Raw genomic sequence first — 13094 nt, forward strand, 5'->3', positions numbered from 1 at the left:
CTTTGACTTGGGAAGATTGAAATCTCTCATTATCTAGCAAAGAAATACAATCAGCTATTGCTGGGATATTTGTTAATCGTTAAAAAATGAACTTTAACCTCTAACTTAAACAGAAATTGTTTTCACTGATATCTGAAGGAGAAAACCGTACTTTATCTAGAAGCTTTACGGCGCCTGATTTGACAATTAAATATTGGGTTGACTTCCTTTGTGTTGATGAGAAAAACGGTTGCAAAAGGAAAACACATCAGAAAATAGATTTTCACAGAACCTCGCGAGAGACTCTTTTGTTGTTGAAATCGAATATCTTAAATGAATTTATTTGCATGCAAATAAAAGTTCTTATTTCAGCTCCTCGTCTATACATTCAATTTGTATCGGGTATTGACATGACATGTGTAGGTCATTCAAGGGTATAGGTGGGTAGATTGCTGCGTTCGTGTTACCGTCATTTGCTACCTTAGACAAGACCTTGGAGTCGCGCAAGAATCACGAGACAGTCAAGCAATTTCATTACAATAGAAAGTAGGATTGTGTAATTGTCACACCCTATTCAGTAAAAGTACATAGCCTCGTTTTCCTTTATCACAAGAGGGTAAAAGAGCGATGCTAGCTGTGACTCGCCCTCTTAATCTGTAACGCTAAATCCTGAAGTCGTTCAAGGAATCAACCCGCCTCCGCCCCTTGCTCCCCCGATAGCCTTTCTACTTATGTGCACTTTCATTATGCTGCCTTTTTCGTGGCCCTCACCTTTACTAGAGCTTAAATTACCTTTAAATCGTTGGTATGACGACCTGATATACTTTATGAGTGATTATGTTATGATGTAGTTAATTATTAGTTAGTAATTTATCAATTAGAAGCGGCCATGACACATGGCCAAAGTGTTATCCCAGCAGGTTGCTGTCTTTATTTTAAGCGCTCTAGCAAACAGAGCTCGACTGTTGGCTTAAATCAGTCGTGTAGTCAATATGATTGAAAACCTCTTGATGGAAGGGGGCATAAAAGATTTCTTTGTTTCGATTCGTTAAGTCTAACACAGTAAAACCTGCTCCGTTTTGTGTTCATTAAGATACCATAAGAATAAGATTTAGATTTCCTTTACCCCTTTTGCACGGTTACAAAATTGCCAGAAACATTGCACAGGGCTCTAAGGTTTGACTTTTTAAAGGTCTTCACAGATACACACGCTCTCACCAACTCATCGTTCTTGATTATAGTGTATTCGCATAAAAAGGGAAAATTTGGAATTGCTTGAAGCATGGAGACCGGAGGGGCTGAAAATTAATAATACATTGTGAAGAGATATATCATCTAAATACAACTTGATTGGACAGTCTATTCATGCCAATGGAATGAGTAAATTGCTTTAAACAATGTAAAACAGTTTGCCCGGGTCAGTCTGTCTTCCGAGCAGTTCGTCTGTTACCGCTGCCTATAGGGCCGTCTCCAGTGTCCCTCAATTCTGCTCTGTTTTTCCCATTTTTCCAAATTTGAGATGGAAGCATTCGTTATCAAGAGCTTTTCATCTATCTTCATTATCGTACTAATGACATATAGTGTTGTGGTTGAAAGCCTTCACTTTAGAAAGACGAACGGTAAGACGTTTTGTTGGTGTATTCTAAATGAACCCATAGCATATCTAATCATGGTTGAAAAAAACCCTGTAAATCTACTAGGAAAAGAAAAGAGTGTATTACAAAGTTACGAATTTGGTCTTTTTTCGCCGCAGAATGTTGTACACGTTTTCAGAGGTCTGGCGCCAATTTGAAACTGATGTAGTTTCGTTTCGTTATAGACTGTCAATACTGGCAATTCAAGTTTGACCAAATTTTTTTGAATGAGGTTAACTGGAAGAGTGCGAGAGAATAAACATACTTTTTAATCGTCGCGTTCCAGCATGAACAGGTTACAAAATTAAAAGATGAAATAAACACTATTTTGTTATCATGTTAATATTTAATTTTGTTTGACTGGCAGTAGGTAAAAGCGATCTCCTCGAGATTATGGTCAATTAAATTAGGCTGTGCTAAACTAGAAATTACTTCTTACAGACGTCTGATTATAAGACGTTAATGAGAAGAAATGGTGACTGAACATAAGTTTTTTCCTAACACGCAAAATGTTATACTTTGCCCTTAAATGTAAAATCTTAAAAGGTTCGTTCGTCCCTTTTTTGAAATCCAAGAACGTTTCACCTGCTCCTATCTCTTCAGAAAAAAGTGTTTGCCATGTTAACTTATTAACTTAAACATGTTAACATGTTAACTTAAACATGTTAAGTCTTCATTTAGAGTTAACATATGTTAAAAAATTCAACTTGCGTTGCTCTAACCTAAGTTCATCCATAAAGTTCTCTTGATAAAGCGTTGAATTTTCTTTGACTTGGGAAGATTGAAATCTCTCATTTTGATATTGATGTTCGTATCAGATCCAGTTTCTTTCACTATTATCTGATAACGACGTGAAGCAGACTCATGAAGCAATCTTTGTCGTTAATTTTGAAGCAAAATGATATGAAGTTTTGTTTCCCATTTTATCGCAATGTTTTGTAATGGTAATAAGACTGAGTGGAGTCCAATTCAGTTTGATATACAGACGACACGAAGTCAAATTAGTGCGGTCCGGTATGTAATCCCGTAGGACTTTAAAGATTTCATTCATGCTAATTAGATGCAAAAAAAGGTTTTGCGAATATCTTTGCTCTTAGATTCAAGATACACGTACCAAACTTTATACGAAGCTTGCTCTTGATGACGTACATCGTATGATATAAATTGATTACCATGGCAACCAGCGATGACGTCAGGATTAACTACCTGCTATTTTGGTGGCGGCCATCTTGGATCCGCCATCTTGGATTTTCGAACTCTCATTTTTCTAAAGTAAACAGTGCATTTTTAATGAAATTTAACTAATGAATGATTTCCATTACAAGCGATGTTCATTTAAGTGCAGAATTTTTTTATTTTCTTTTTCGTTGTTGTTGAATCCATGTACTCTGTCAATTTTGTCAGACAAAAATATCATTGACTTTTGTTAGTCCCATAGTAACAACGCAGACGCTATTCGTCTTCTTTCTGTTATGTATGATAATAATATACTGTTCCGTTAAAAGTGTCATAAATTGTGACTTAAGTTCTTATCACTAAGAGCATCACCATCCTCTTCCTCGTCATCAACTCGTGTGTCATCTGTGAATGGATTTGTACGGTTTTTTCCAAAGCATTTACAAAGAGGAGTGCGTGGAATTCCGTTCTTGAAACAGCTACAGCGTCCATTGTAGGCTGACTTGCAGCCGCATTTGGTAAGCTCAATAACAGCCTAGGGTGCAGGGAGAGACAGGCATATAACGGGAACGTATGCTCCTTGGTGCTCGCTTCAGCCATTCTCTTTAATGCGAGGAAGATCTGGGCAGCTGGTGGTATAGGATTTGTCGCGCACGGCCATGAAGTTTGCGCGCGTGATGTGTGGAAGTAAGGAGGTACGCATTGGAGGCAGCATCTCACCTTTCAAGTTCCTGGATCGAAAGAGCTCCCATCGAAGTTCAGGAAGGTTGGTAGGTACCGCTTTGCAGTACACTTCGCAGACAAACTTCTCTAGGTCTTTAACTTGAGTCGGCAGTTCTTCGTTGGCTAACTGGTTTTGGATAAGACCCTCACCAAGCTCTCTGAAACAGTCGATCACGGTATGGTCGTCATCGAGTACCATGTAAGATTTCACCCAGGTCTTCTTCGTGATACCAACAAACTTCCTTCCCCTCTCGGCTTCGGTGAAGTGGTGCAATCCAATCAGACTTTGGCACTTGTGTATTCCAATCGCTTGGACTCGTTGAATAACATCAATCTCTCTGTAGTTTGCGCCCTTGCCTGTCAAAAACGTCAGGCTATTCAGGTTTCCATGACGTCCCCTGGAAACCAAGTCGAGCAACAGGACTAGTACGTCAGTGTCTGGCGAGGATACACAAATCTCTTGCGAAAAATGCTCATCTAGTGAACGCAAAACTTGGTTAGGGATCAGCGTGTCCGCCTCTTCGTGGTTGTGTTCTTCTTCACCATCGAGACATTTGATTTTTTTATTGTAAACCACGACCAGCTTGATGGTTGTGTTGCTGGAGAAGTCCGCTAATAATCTATTGGCGAACAAAAGTACCAGCATGCTTTTGGACTTTGACGATAACAGAAGTTCCTTGTTGACATGGTGAGCCTCTCAGGACCACTCGAAATTGCGAAAATACGCCTAGACTTTGGAGTTTTAAGGCTGCTTGTTTTCACTTGGCCCTGGTTTAGACGTCGAATTTCACATTCGCCGAATCAAATACCAATTTGAGTTGCTTCGAATTGAAAAATGCGACATTTGATTTAGACGTCGCATGTTACATGTGCCAAATTGAATGCGTGAACGCAGGAAACACAGTAAAAGGCATATATAAAGTTTAGTTTTTTCCTCCCGATGGCAAGTTTGTAATATTATGGAGATTATTTGGGCAAGGCTAACGCAGAGAATGGTGAACATCCTGGATAAAATCAAGCACTTTATTCGTATCTTCGACTGATCTAGTCGAAAATGCGACTGAACCCGCATTTAATTCATTTGAGTCGCATCGACTTGATTTAGGCGTAGCATTTCACATGCACCGAATTGAATTATTCGATTCGGCGCATGTGAAATTCAACGTCTAGAGCAAGCCTTAGGCGTGAAAGTGCGCTAATAAATGACAGATTTCTGGATCTCCAAGTAATTCAACTGTGCCTGTATTTAGAAACCCCTAAATGTTTCCTGCTAGGCATAAAATAACGCCAATGTTTTATTCTCAAATTGAGCCCTGCATTTTATTCTTATTCAATTGTTAAAGCTTTACCGTTTATCGTGAAACAAGCTCTAAAACCTTTTCCCTTCTGATAAAACTTGAAATAAGCTTACCTTGCTAGTTGACTCTTCAGTTTGTGTCAGAAAGGAGAAACCAAGGATAGCACTAATTGGAATGAGACAGCAGTGTTTTTCGGCCAAACAACAAACCACGGGAAAAAAATCCAATTTTTAAATTGGATTAAAAGTCATACAATGTACGTCATAAAAATCAAGCTTCGTGGCAAGTTTGGTCGATATATCTTGAGTCAGAGCAAAGATATTTGCAAAACCCTTTTTTGCCTCTAACTAGCATAAATTAGCATAAATTAGCATAATCCTTAAGTAGCCAGAAAAATGGGAAGACGGGATCGGAAAATTTGTACCCCATTACATTCTTATTATTCGGCCCAAAATTAGTGCAAAACAGCGAAAAAAAAAACATCAATTTCGGCACGAAAGTCCTTCGGGATTGATTTTTTGGACATACCGGACCGTACTATATTACCAATTAATCATTTCCGAGAAAAGAAGAATAGCCAAGTTATGAAAGAAAAGGAAAATCTGCATCAAAGGACGCGTAAATTGTTTAATGTCTCTCTGAAATTAAACTACTCCTTTGAATGTGATTGGTTGATTTAAACTACAACTTTGAATGTGAGTGGCTTATTGAAATGTCCGATAACAACTTGGCAAGTGAATTAGTGAAAAGTAGGAGTTTTTTAAACCAATCACAATTGAGGAAATTCCAATTTTTATGATTAATAACAAAATTGCTAAGAAGTAGCTAGTAAATAAAAATAGGTAATAAATAAATAAATGAATAAATAAATAAATAAAATCATAGTAAATCTCTGTATCTCTTGTTGCATAATTTATTTTATACCATGCCATAGAAAATACAGCCAATCAGAATAACGGAAAGCCGTTGTATATTCGACGATATTACATGCAACCTTCCCGTCATGCGCCGTGAGTATTTCGCACTGATTGCATTAGCCACTATATATTATACGGCATGGTACAAAATACTTATGCAACGCTCTCGCGTTGTATACCATGGAATATGTCACTTGTCACTTGTCACTTGTATTTCCCTGTATACACAGTCGCACTTAGAGAAAATAGAAGTGACCCGTGGGATACTAATCGAAAGCGTTACATAACTGGTGTGTATTACACTTTCTTTGTCGCCTAGGTAACCCTGATCGTACACCAGACACTGAGAACAAGACTAAAGAAGACTGTAGTGAAGACTCCACAGGAATCCGAAGAGTTGTTCAGTATGTTTACAATAATCCTGCCCTGCCATGCTACACACAATTTTTTGTAGGTGGACAACCACCGACAGGCTTACGAAATCCCAACAATATGGGTGATATAAGATATATCTGTCAGCCGCCTGTACCGCACCCACAGCAGCCTCAGAACACCATGTACGCTACAATGTTCGACGAACAAATAGGAATTGCAGTGTTTGCAGCCTACAAATTGACCCAGGAAACTGTAATGTTTCGAAATGGCTTGTCTACGCCTAACTGGTGCCCAACCCCAGGTAAATAAGTTACTTACATACCCAAAAACGATGTCCCCCACCCTAGTCTTAATGTTCCCACCTTCATCAGAGTTATGAATTTAAGTATCAGATTATTTTTATTACGGGGATAAGCTTCGCTCCCCTCTTTTGCCACCATTGTTTAGTTTGCATCTTAACCGTACCCCGGCAACTTCCCGGTAACGCCATGAAACTTCAAGAGGAAAAGTAATACCGTTTGGTGTGGCTTGTAATTTTCTTAATCATAATTAACCAGTTTAAGTGACCTTTATTCAGATCGATATGACGAGGTATTTAATTTTGTGAGTTTTCTTGTGAGTCGACCTCTAGATATTGATATCACTGGCAGACAGAAATACTGATTTTGAGGCATGTGATCTCCAGACAGGCCTTGGTATCTGAAAAGCAAACATCTCTTTGCCTATTTTTCTGTTTCAATCTCTTAGTTTGTGACATAGTCTTTGCTCCATACGTAATTTGTGCCTATACAAACATTTTCATACAATACTAGTACCAAAAGAAAAAATACTAACATTCAGATTCGGCTATCTGTTGATTTTGATTGCATAACCAGTTTATTTCAACACAACATATCGCAACATTTTCGGGCGCAACATGTTGGGCGCGTTTGGCCACCGTGTTGCGACGTGTTGCGACATGCTAGGTGTTTTTGGTTCAAGTTTGGAAATGGTCAAATTTTTCATGGAACATTTATGGATGTTGCATGATGTTGTAGTCGTTTGGCCAGGTTCGTGCAACAATGTTGTGCCAGGGCATGCGCACTAGCTCGATTTTCAACACCCAATATGTCGGCCAAACACACGCAACATGTTGCGCCCAACGATGTTGCGATCGTTAGACCGGAGCTTGCAAATGCTGGACCAAGAACATTTGCATTTACAAAACAGTCCTAAGAAAATACGCGCGCTGATTGGTTAAAAGTCGTGTTTCTATCAAGTAATTAGATTATGAGCTCGGGATTTCTATCGCGTAATAGTTGACGAGGGCGCAGCCCGAGTCAACTATCACGCATAAAAATCGAGAGCGAATAATCTAATTGTTTTAGTATAAATCTACCAGTCGTTCAAAACTTTATCTAAATCCTCTTCACAGACACTTCGAAAACGCCAAGAAGCGGCCGTGATTTTGTTAACAAGGGCACACTGCTACTCACTATCTATCACAGAATAGACAGTAGGTAGCGTAGCCAATCAGAGAACGATATTCGTAATAGAACGCCAGTAGATTTATACTAAAACTCGACAGAAACACAGAACTAGCACGAGCTGTTGACGTAATGATGGCGCAAGCAAAGAGAATTTACGTTTTGATAATTAAAGTTAACAAGTTGTTTTCCTTCTTTTCGTCGCGTTGTTGTCGGGAAATTAAACTTTGGGAGAACTGGAAAAAGCTGTGGAAACACTCGCCTGCGGCTCGTGTTCCCACAGCATTTCTCGTTCTCCCAAACTTCCACTCGTGTTTCTATAACTCGATAGAAACGTGGTACATGTTTTCTATTTCTTAAATGTTGTGTTGAAATGTTGCGATCGTTTGGCGGTGGCTTTACGGTCGCCGTCCCCGATTATGGCTCCTGATATCATCTCACATCCAACGCGCGCTAGCATAATAATTGCTAAAGATTAAACAATCGGAATCAGATTAATTCATGTTATACGTCAATTGATATGAAATGCTTAACATAATGCGTTGACAGTGAAGGAGAGAGAAATTGTGTTTCTCTTAGAGGTTCATCAAAACCTGGATTCCTGTGCAATTTGGCTGCAGAGCCATGGTGCACAGTTCCGTACAGATCCAAAACAATTAAGTATTAGCGCTTATTCAAAGCTTGGGACATGAACCTTAAATATTGAATGATTGTACATTTCAATTTAAGGCATCCTAAATCAAGGAAGTGACGCAATATATCGAATTGGGCATCATACCAATAGGGGGCACTTGGTACCTGCGGCGACTTATTCGAGTTCTCAGGAACGCTTTGATTCCACTTACACATACACAAATGCTGTGCCGCAAAACCACATTTTAACTTTGGCATGTGGTCCCGATTTGAGACCTGGATACGAGAGTATGCTAGATCGCAATGCACACAGCAGCAGGTTCAACAAGCGCTGCCGGCTGGGACATTGTATCTTTTAACCGGAACTTCCTCTGTAAGAATTCAACGGCAACAGAACAACCAAGTCGTCGGAAATGCAGAAGTCGTTAGTCAAATCGGGAACGACAATACAGGAAGGATTTCTGTTCCAAATTCATTGTGGACCGCTGGCTGTTGTGTACGTCAAAATGCACAGTCCGCCGAAAGGTTTGCAGTGATGGGAAATAATGTCCAGAATAACCAGCAAAATCTAGAGCTCACCTTGCAAATTACCGTAGCAGAGCTGCAAAATATTCTTGCCCGAGATGGTAACCCTCCCAACAATGTCAACCTGTTTCCAGGAACTCGAACTGCAAATTGCTTGCGTGACATTGGCCGTGAATTTGGCCGAGGCTAACTGAGAAGGCTAAAGACTAAAAGAGACCACGAAACAAACATGTATTGATTAATGGTTTAAATATGGAAAATTAGTTCAAATAAGTAAATTAATGAACATAAAAAGACGTTATAAAAAGATGTGCAAATTAAAAAAAATGAAATCACAAAACTAAACAGAACGTTGTCCTTTGTCAAGCTGTCTGAAGCAACTCCAAGTTGAGTAATAACTCGTAGATAATAAAGGACGAGTAGTGAAACTGTTAATAAAGGAATTTCTGATTGTAATGCCCTGAACTCAAATAGCCATAAGATTTCAGTTTGTTCGTGGACAAAAGTCGTGGGGCTTTTTCACATAAGCCAAAGAAAAAGAAAAAAAAACAGTAGCGCGCCAATGCAACAACACTTGCCCAGCCCGTCCCCTCAGCCCATCTGAAATGGTGGATGCGTGTACCCACAATACCCCCTGAGTTTCAACGTTGTATTGGATGAGGAAGGGGGGACAACATTTCATTTTTGAAAGGATAGCAGGCTTTTTAAAACTCAGTTTTGAAACACAGATATCTTTTGCCCTGTTCTTCTGATCAGCATATTGCCTGTCTCTTCTAATTTCTGTTACCTACCTATCAGTTTTCAGATGATCAGACTTTTGCAAAAGGAAAACGAAAAGAAAAAACAAACAAACAAACAAACTAGACGCTCTAAGACCGTTTACTTGGACTTCATATCGCGATATTCTAAGTTAGATTATTGAACACAATAAAAACAAATAAAAGAATCAGGGTGTTCTAACACGAGAGTTAAGCTTAGATATTTACTGTTCAAAATGCTTCGTTGAGTATCCTCTTTGTCCAATTGCATGTTGTTTGTTTCATCTTCAGTGTTCTGTTTACGACAATTCTTGATTTTTTCAACCTCTGAGGTGTACATCCCAGCATCATAGTTTGTTTTTAAGCCAGTAGTCATAGTTTTTTGTCAGTGGTTTCGTAGTTTGAACTCCTACACGGCTCAATCGTTATCTTGTGAGAACGAATATGAACTTTTCTTATTTTGCCGGCTTTCGAGCAATATAATTCGTGGAACGACCCGTTCCGAAAACTATCAACATCTTTGTATGTGAAATGAACGTATGAGACGTGATTGTCTTCAAAACGCTTTTCACAAAACAGAGAATTCTCATTTCTGTATACTACGTTGTTGACGAAGAAAGCAAGCCGTCGCATTCTCATCCCCAGTTTCCACGCTCTACGATAGGGACGCCTGGGACCTTGACGCCCCTTTTGGCAACCAACACAAAACGGCTCGAGTAATAAGAAAATGCTAAAATGCGACTACCTCAGGACATGCTACAAAGCTTATATGGACAACGCATTTGCCGCGAAGCGCGATTTTCACATCTTAGACACAACAATTCAAAATGGCGCATGTTCATATTCTCGACGTACGCGCGTGCTCGGGATTCCTGAGGGTAACTATCATGCATTTCGTGAAGCGGGTACCCCATGACAACATCGGGGTTCCCGAATATCTCCCTCTTCAGAGAATCCAAATAATTTCTAATCAAGTGGGAGGTAAAGAGAAAGAGAACGAAAGGTAGAGAGAATAAGAGGAAGTGGAGACTAACAAAGAAAATTATATGGTTGGAAATCAGTTTAAATGATGAAAATTTACAATTTTGAGATTTTATCTCCAAATAAGAGCAGATGAAACTCTGTTCGACCTCAAGCAGTGGACAATTTATAAAAGGCAATTCTCAGCTCTCTGCTATAGCTTGATATGAGTTGACCTCATCCGGACCTAAAGACCCCCTTGGCTTGGGCGGGTTTTTTTCCCACTGTAGACCACGTGATGATACTCTAAAGAATTCTTGTTTTCAGATTTTTAAATAGTTGCATGTATATGAATGAATAATTTTGAAATGGATAAAAGAACAATTCTCAACAGAACATCAAGTGGTCTTTACTAGGAAAACAAACCGAAGTTCTTATTTAAACGTTTAGAGTCAATTCTTAGGTAATAACAAATCAGATGTCGAATGGGTTAACAAAAGGAGGACGCAATGAAAGCCGTTTTTCCATTCTAAATACGAACTTTGGACAGTTAAGATTGCAATAAAAATTTAATAGAAAACACGCTGTCTTAAGATTGAGGCTCCTTAGAAATTTACCCTTCGTTGAAAGAAAATAATTTTAAATGCTCCCCTTGTCCTTTATGATTATCGAAGTCAAATAGAGCAAAGCTGAACCTACTTTGATCTGAATCCCATTATTGATGCGTTCTTTTACATGGAATGAGTGGTTGCTTTGTTTGTTTAACTTTAATCAAAAAACATGTTTTGAATCAACTAAAGGAGCATGGAACAACAGTTAAAGAAGACGGAAGTCAGAATCTTCAACGCACCAGTATCTTGTTTAACAATGAAGCGAATCAGAAACTTTGAATGAATTTTAAAATGAATTTAAAATTTTTTCTTGGAAACTAAGAATATTTATTTACAGATCGATCGATACAGACGTGTCCGTCTTAACCTTCCGAGGACCGGACAGAATAGAATCAATCATTTTATTGCTTAGCTGCCTAAACATAAGTCGATAGGTCAAACCTGAAATAGTTCAAAGGCTTGTTGAGTCAGAACACTCTCTTCATAGCAATTATTGTAGGCCTTATAATTTTACCATAGAATGCCGATATCACACTTATATTCCTGCTCCAGATTTTACTATAATGAAAAAAGTCTTTTTGATAAATTCCTCCCATTCCTAGACAACCTGTGACCGAATGCCCGATGTATTGCTGTCTTGTTCATAAAAACCGAGAGAAAATAACCTTTGACAGAAGTTCCCTAGAAATTCTTCCTTGCCTTGAATTACAAAACCCTTGAAGCTCTTTCCTGTCCATTAATTGAATTAGATATAGAACAAGCTTAATCTGTTCCCACTTGCTGTTAGCATAGTTAAAAATTGCAATTTCCACTGTTCCAGCCGAATTCCTGCGATGAAGTGCGAGGCATTTTGCACTAGTCAAAATTGAAAGCAGCATTATGTGAAGGAGTATCTGCGATATTTAGCTATAGTTGGAAACATTGAGTACCTGAAAGCCTTATGACATTTGCTTGGACCATAAATCACCTATATGTATAAAGGTTGGTTCCCTTTCTATTTACCAGAGTTGGCTGATTAGGAAATCGATTGCAAAAGGAAAGGAACAGGAAATGACGTTTCAAGTTCAATGTGGCAGAATCTGCGCTAGTCTGGCGCTAACAGGTCCTTATCATGGACTCTATATACATTTTCTTCAATTCCTATGCCGTTGCCCAATTGAAGAAAACATTAAACGCCCTTTTGTTTTAGATCAGTTTGACTATTTAAGAGCCTTGAGTTCAAACACTATCATCGTTTTTGATCTAGTGATTTCACATAGGAGGAATTGTTAAATAGACACGACTGTTTTACTGGAAAATACACCACTCGTAAAATTCATACGAAACCACATCCGGGACTCGGGTGGCGTACTTTCCATTTCATACTTATTGAGATTTTCGGATAGAATCGATCGCATAAAAAACCCATACGGAAATTTCTTCATTCAATCACAATCGCCAAACGACTTTCTCACACGTGGGAAAAGCGTTTCATCCAATCAAAAATCAGCTGTCAAAATGAAACAGTCAGTTCGCAACGCGTTCACATTCACGCGTCTCTCCGATCTCCATTCAAATGATGTTTTTAGAGTTTCCACAAGTTTCCACTAGTTTTATCGCGAATTAGCTATAAGCCACGGACGATGGCGGAAAGTTAAAACAGGTTTAACGCTTTATCGCTTTTACCCATTGAATCGAAGATTTCATCCAGGAACAGCAGAACAAAAACACTCTGGCAAAAAACCGACAAGTCGTTAGCTTGCTAGCGAATTCCTCAAACAGAAGGAATACGCAGGAAAAGTTGAAGAAAGCAAACTAGATGTGCGTGAATTTAACCAACAGATGGCGAGGATTACGAACAATCAAGCCTTCGAGGGTTTTCTTCAAGTGTTAGCCGGTTTTTGAAAGAAGGCAAATATCTCGTAAGCATTATCGACAGCAAGCAATTTGACGGAGTTAAGGAAACGTCTGGTAGCTCGAAAAAAACAACTTAAAAAGGCAAGGCAAAGAAAGTAAAAAAAAAAGGCAGCTGAGGCGTTGAATGATGAAGAGGTAAAGTC

The 13094-nt window shown here is 38.9% G+C and overlaps 1 pseudogene; it reads left to right on the forward strand.

Moving 5' to 3' along the window:
• Positions 1 to 1498: 1498 nt before the first annotated feature.
• LOC149101261 (uncharacterized) lies at positions 1499 to 9191 on the forward strand (annotated as a pseudogene).
• Positions 9192 to 13094: the final 3903 nt, after the last annotated feature.

Source organism: Orbicella faveolata, unplaced genomic scaffold, assembly GCF_042242905.1.
Source record: "Orbicella faveolata isolate gen_17 unplaced genomic scaffold, um_ofav_v1 contig_4, whole genome shotgun sequence".
NCBI lineage: Eukaryota > Metazoa > Cnidaria > Anthozoa > Scleractinia > Merulinidae > Orbicella > Orbicella faveolata.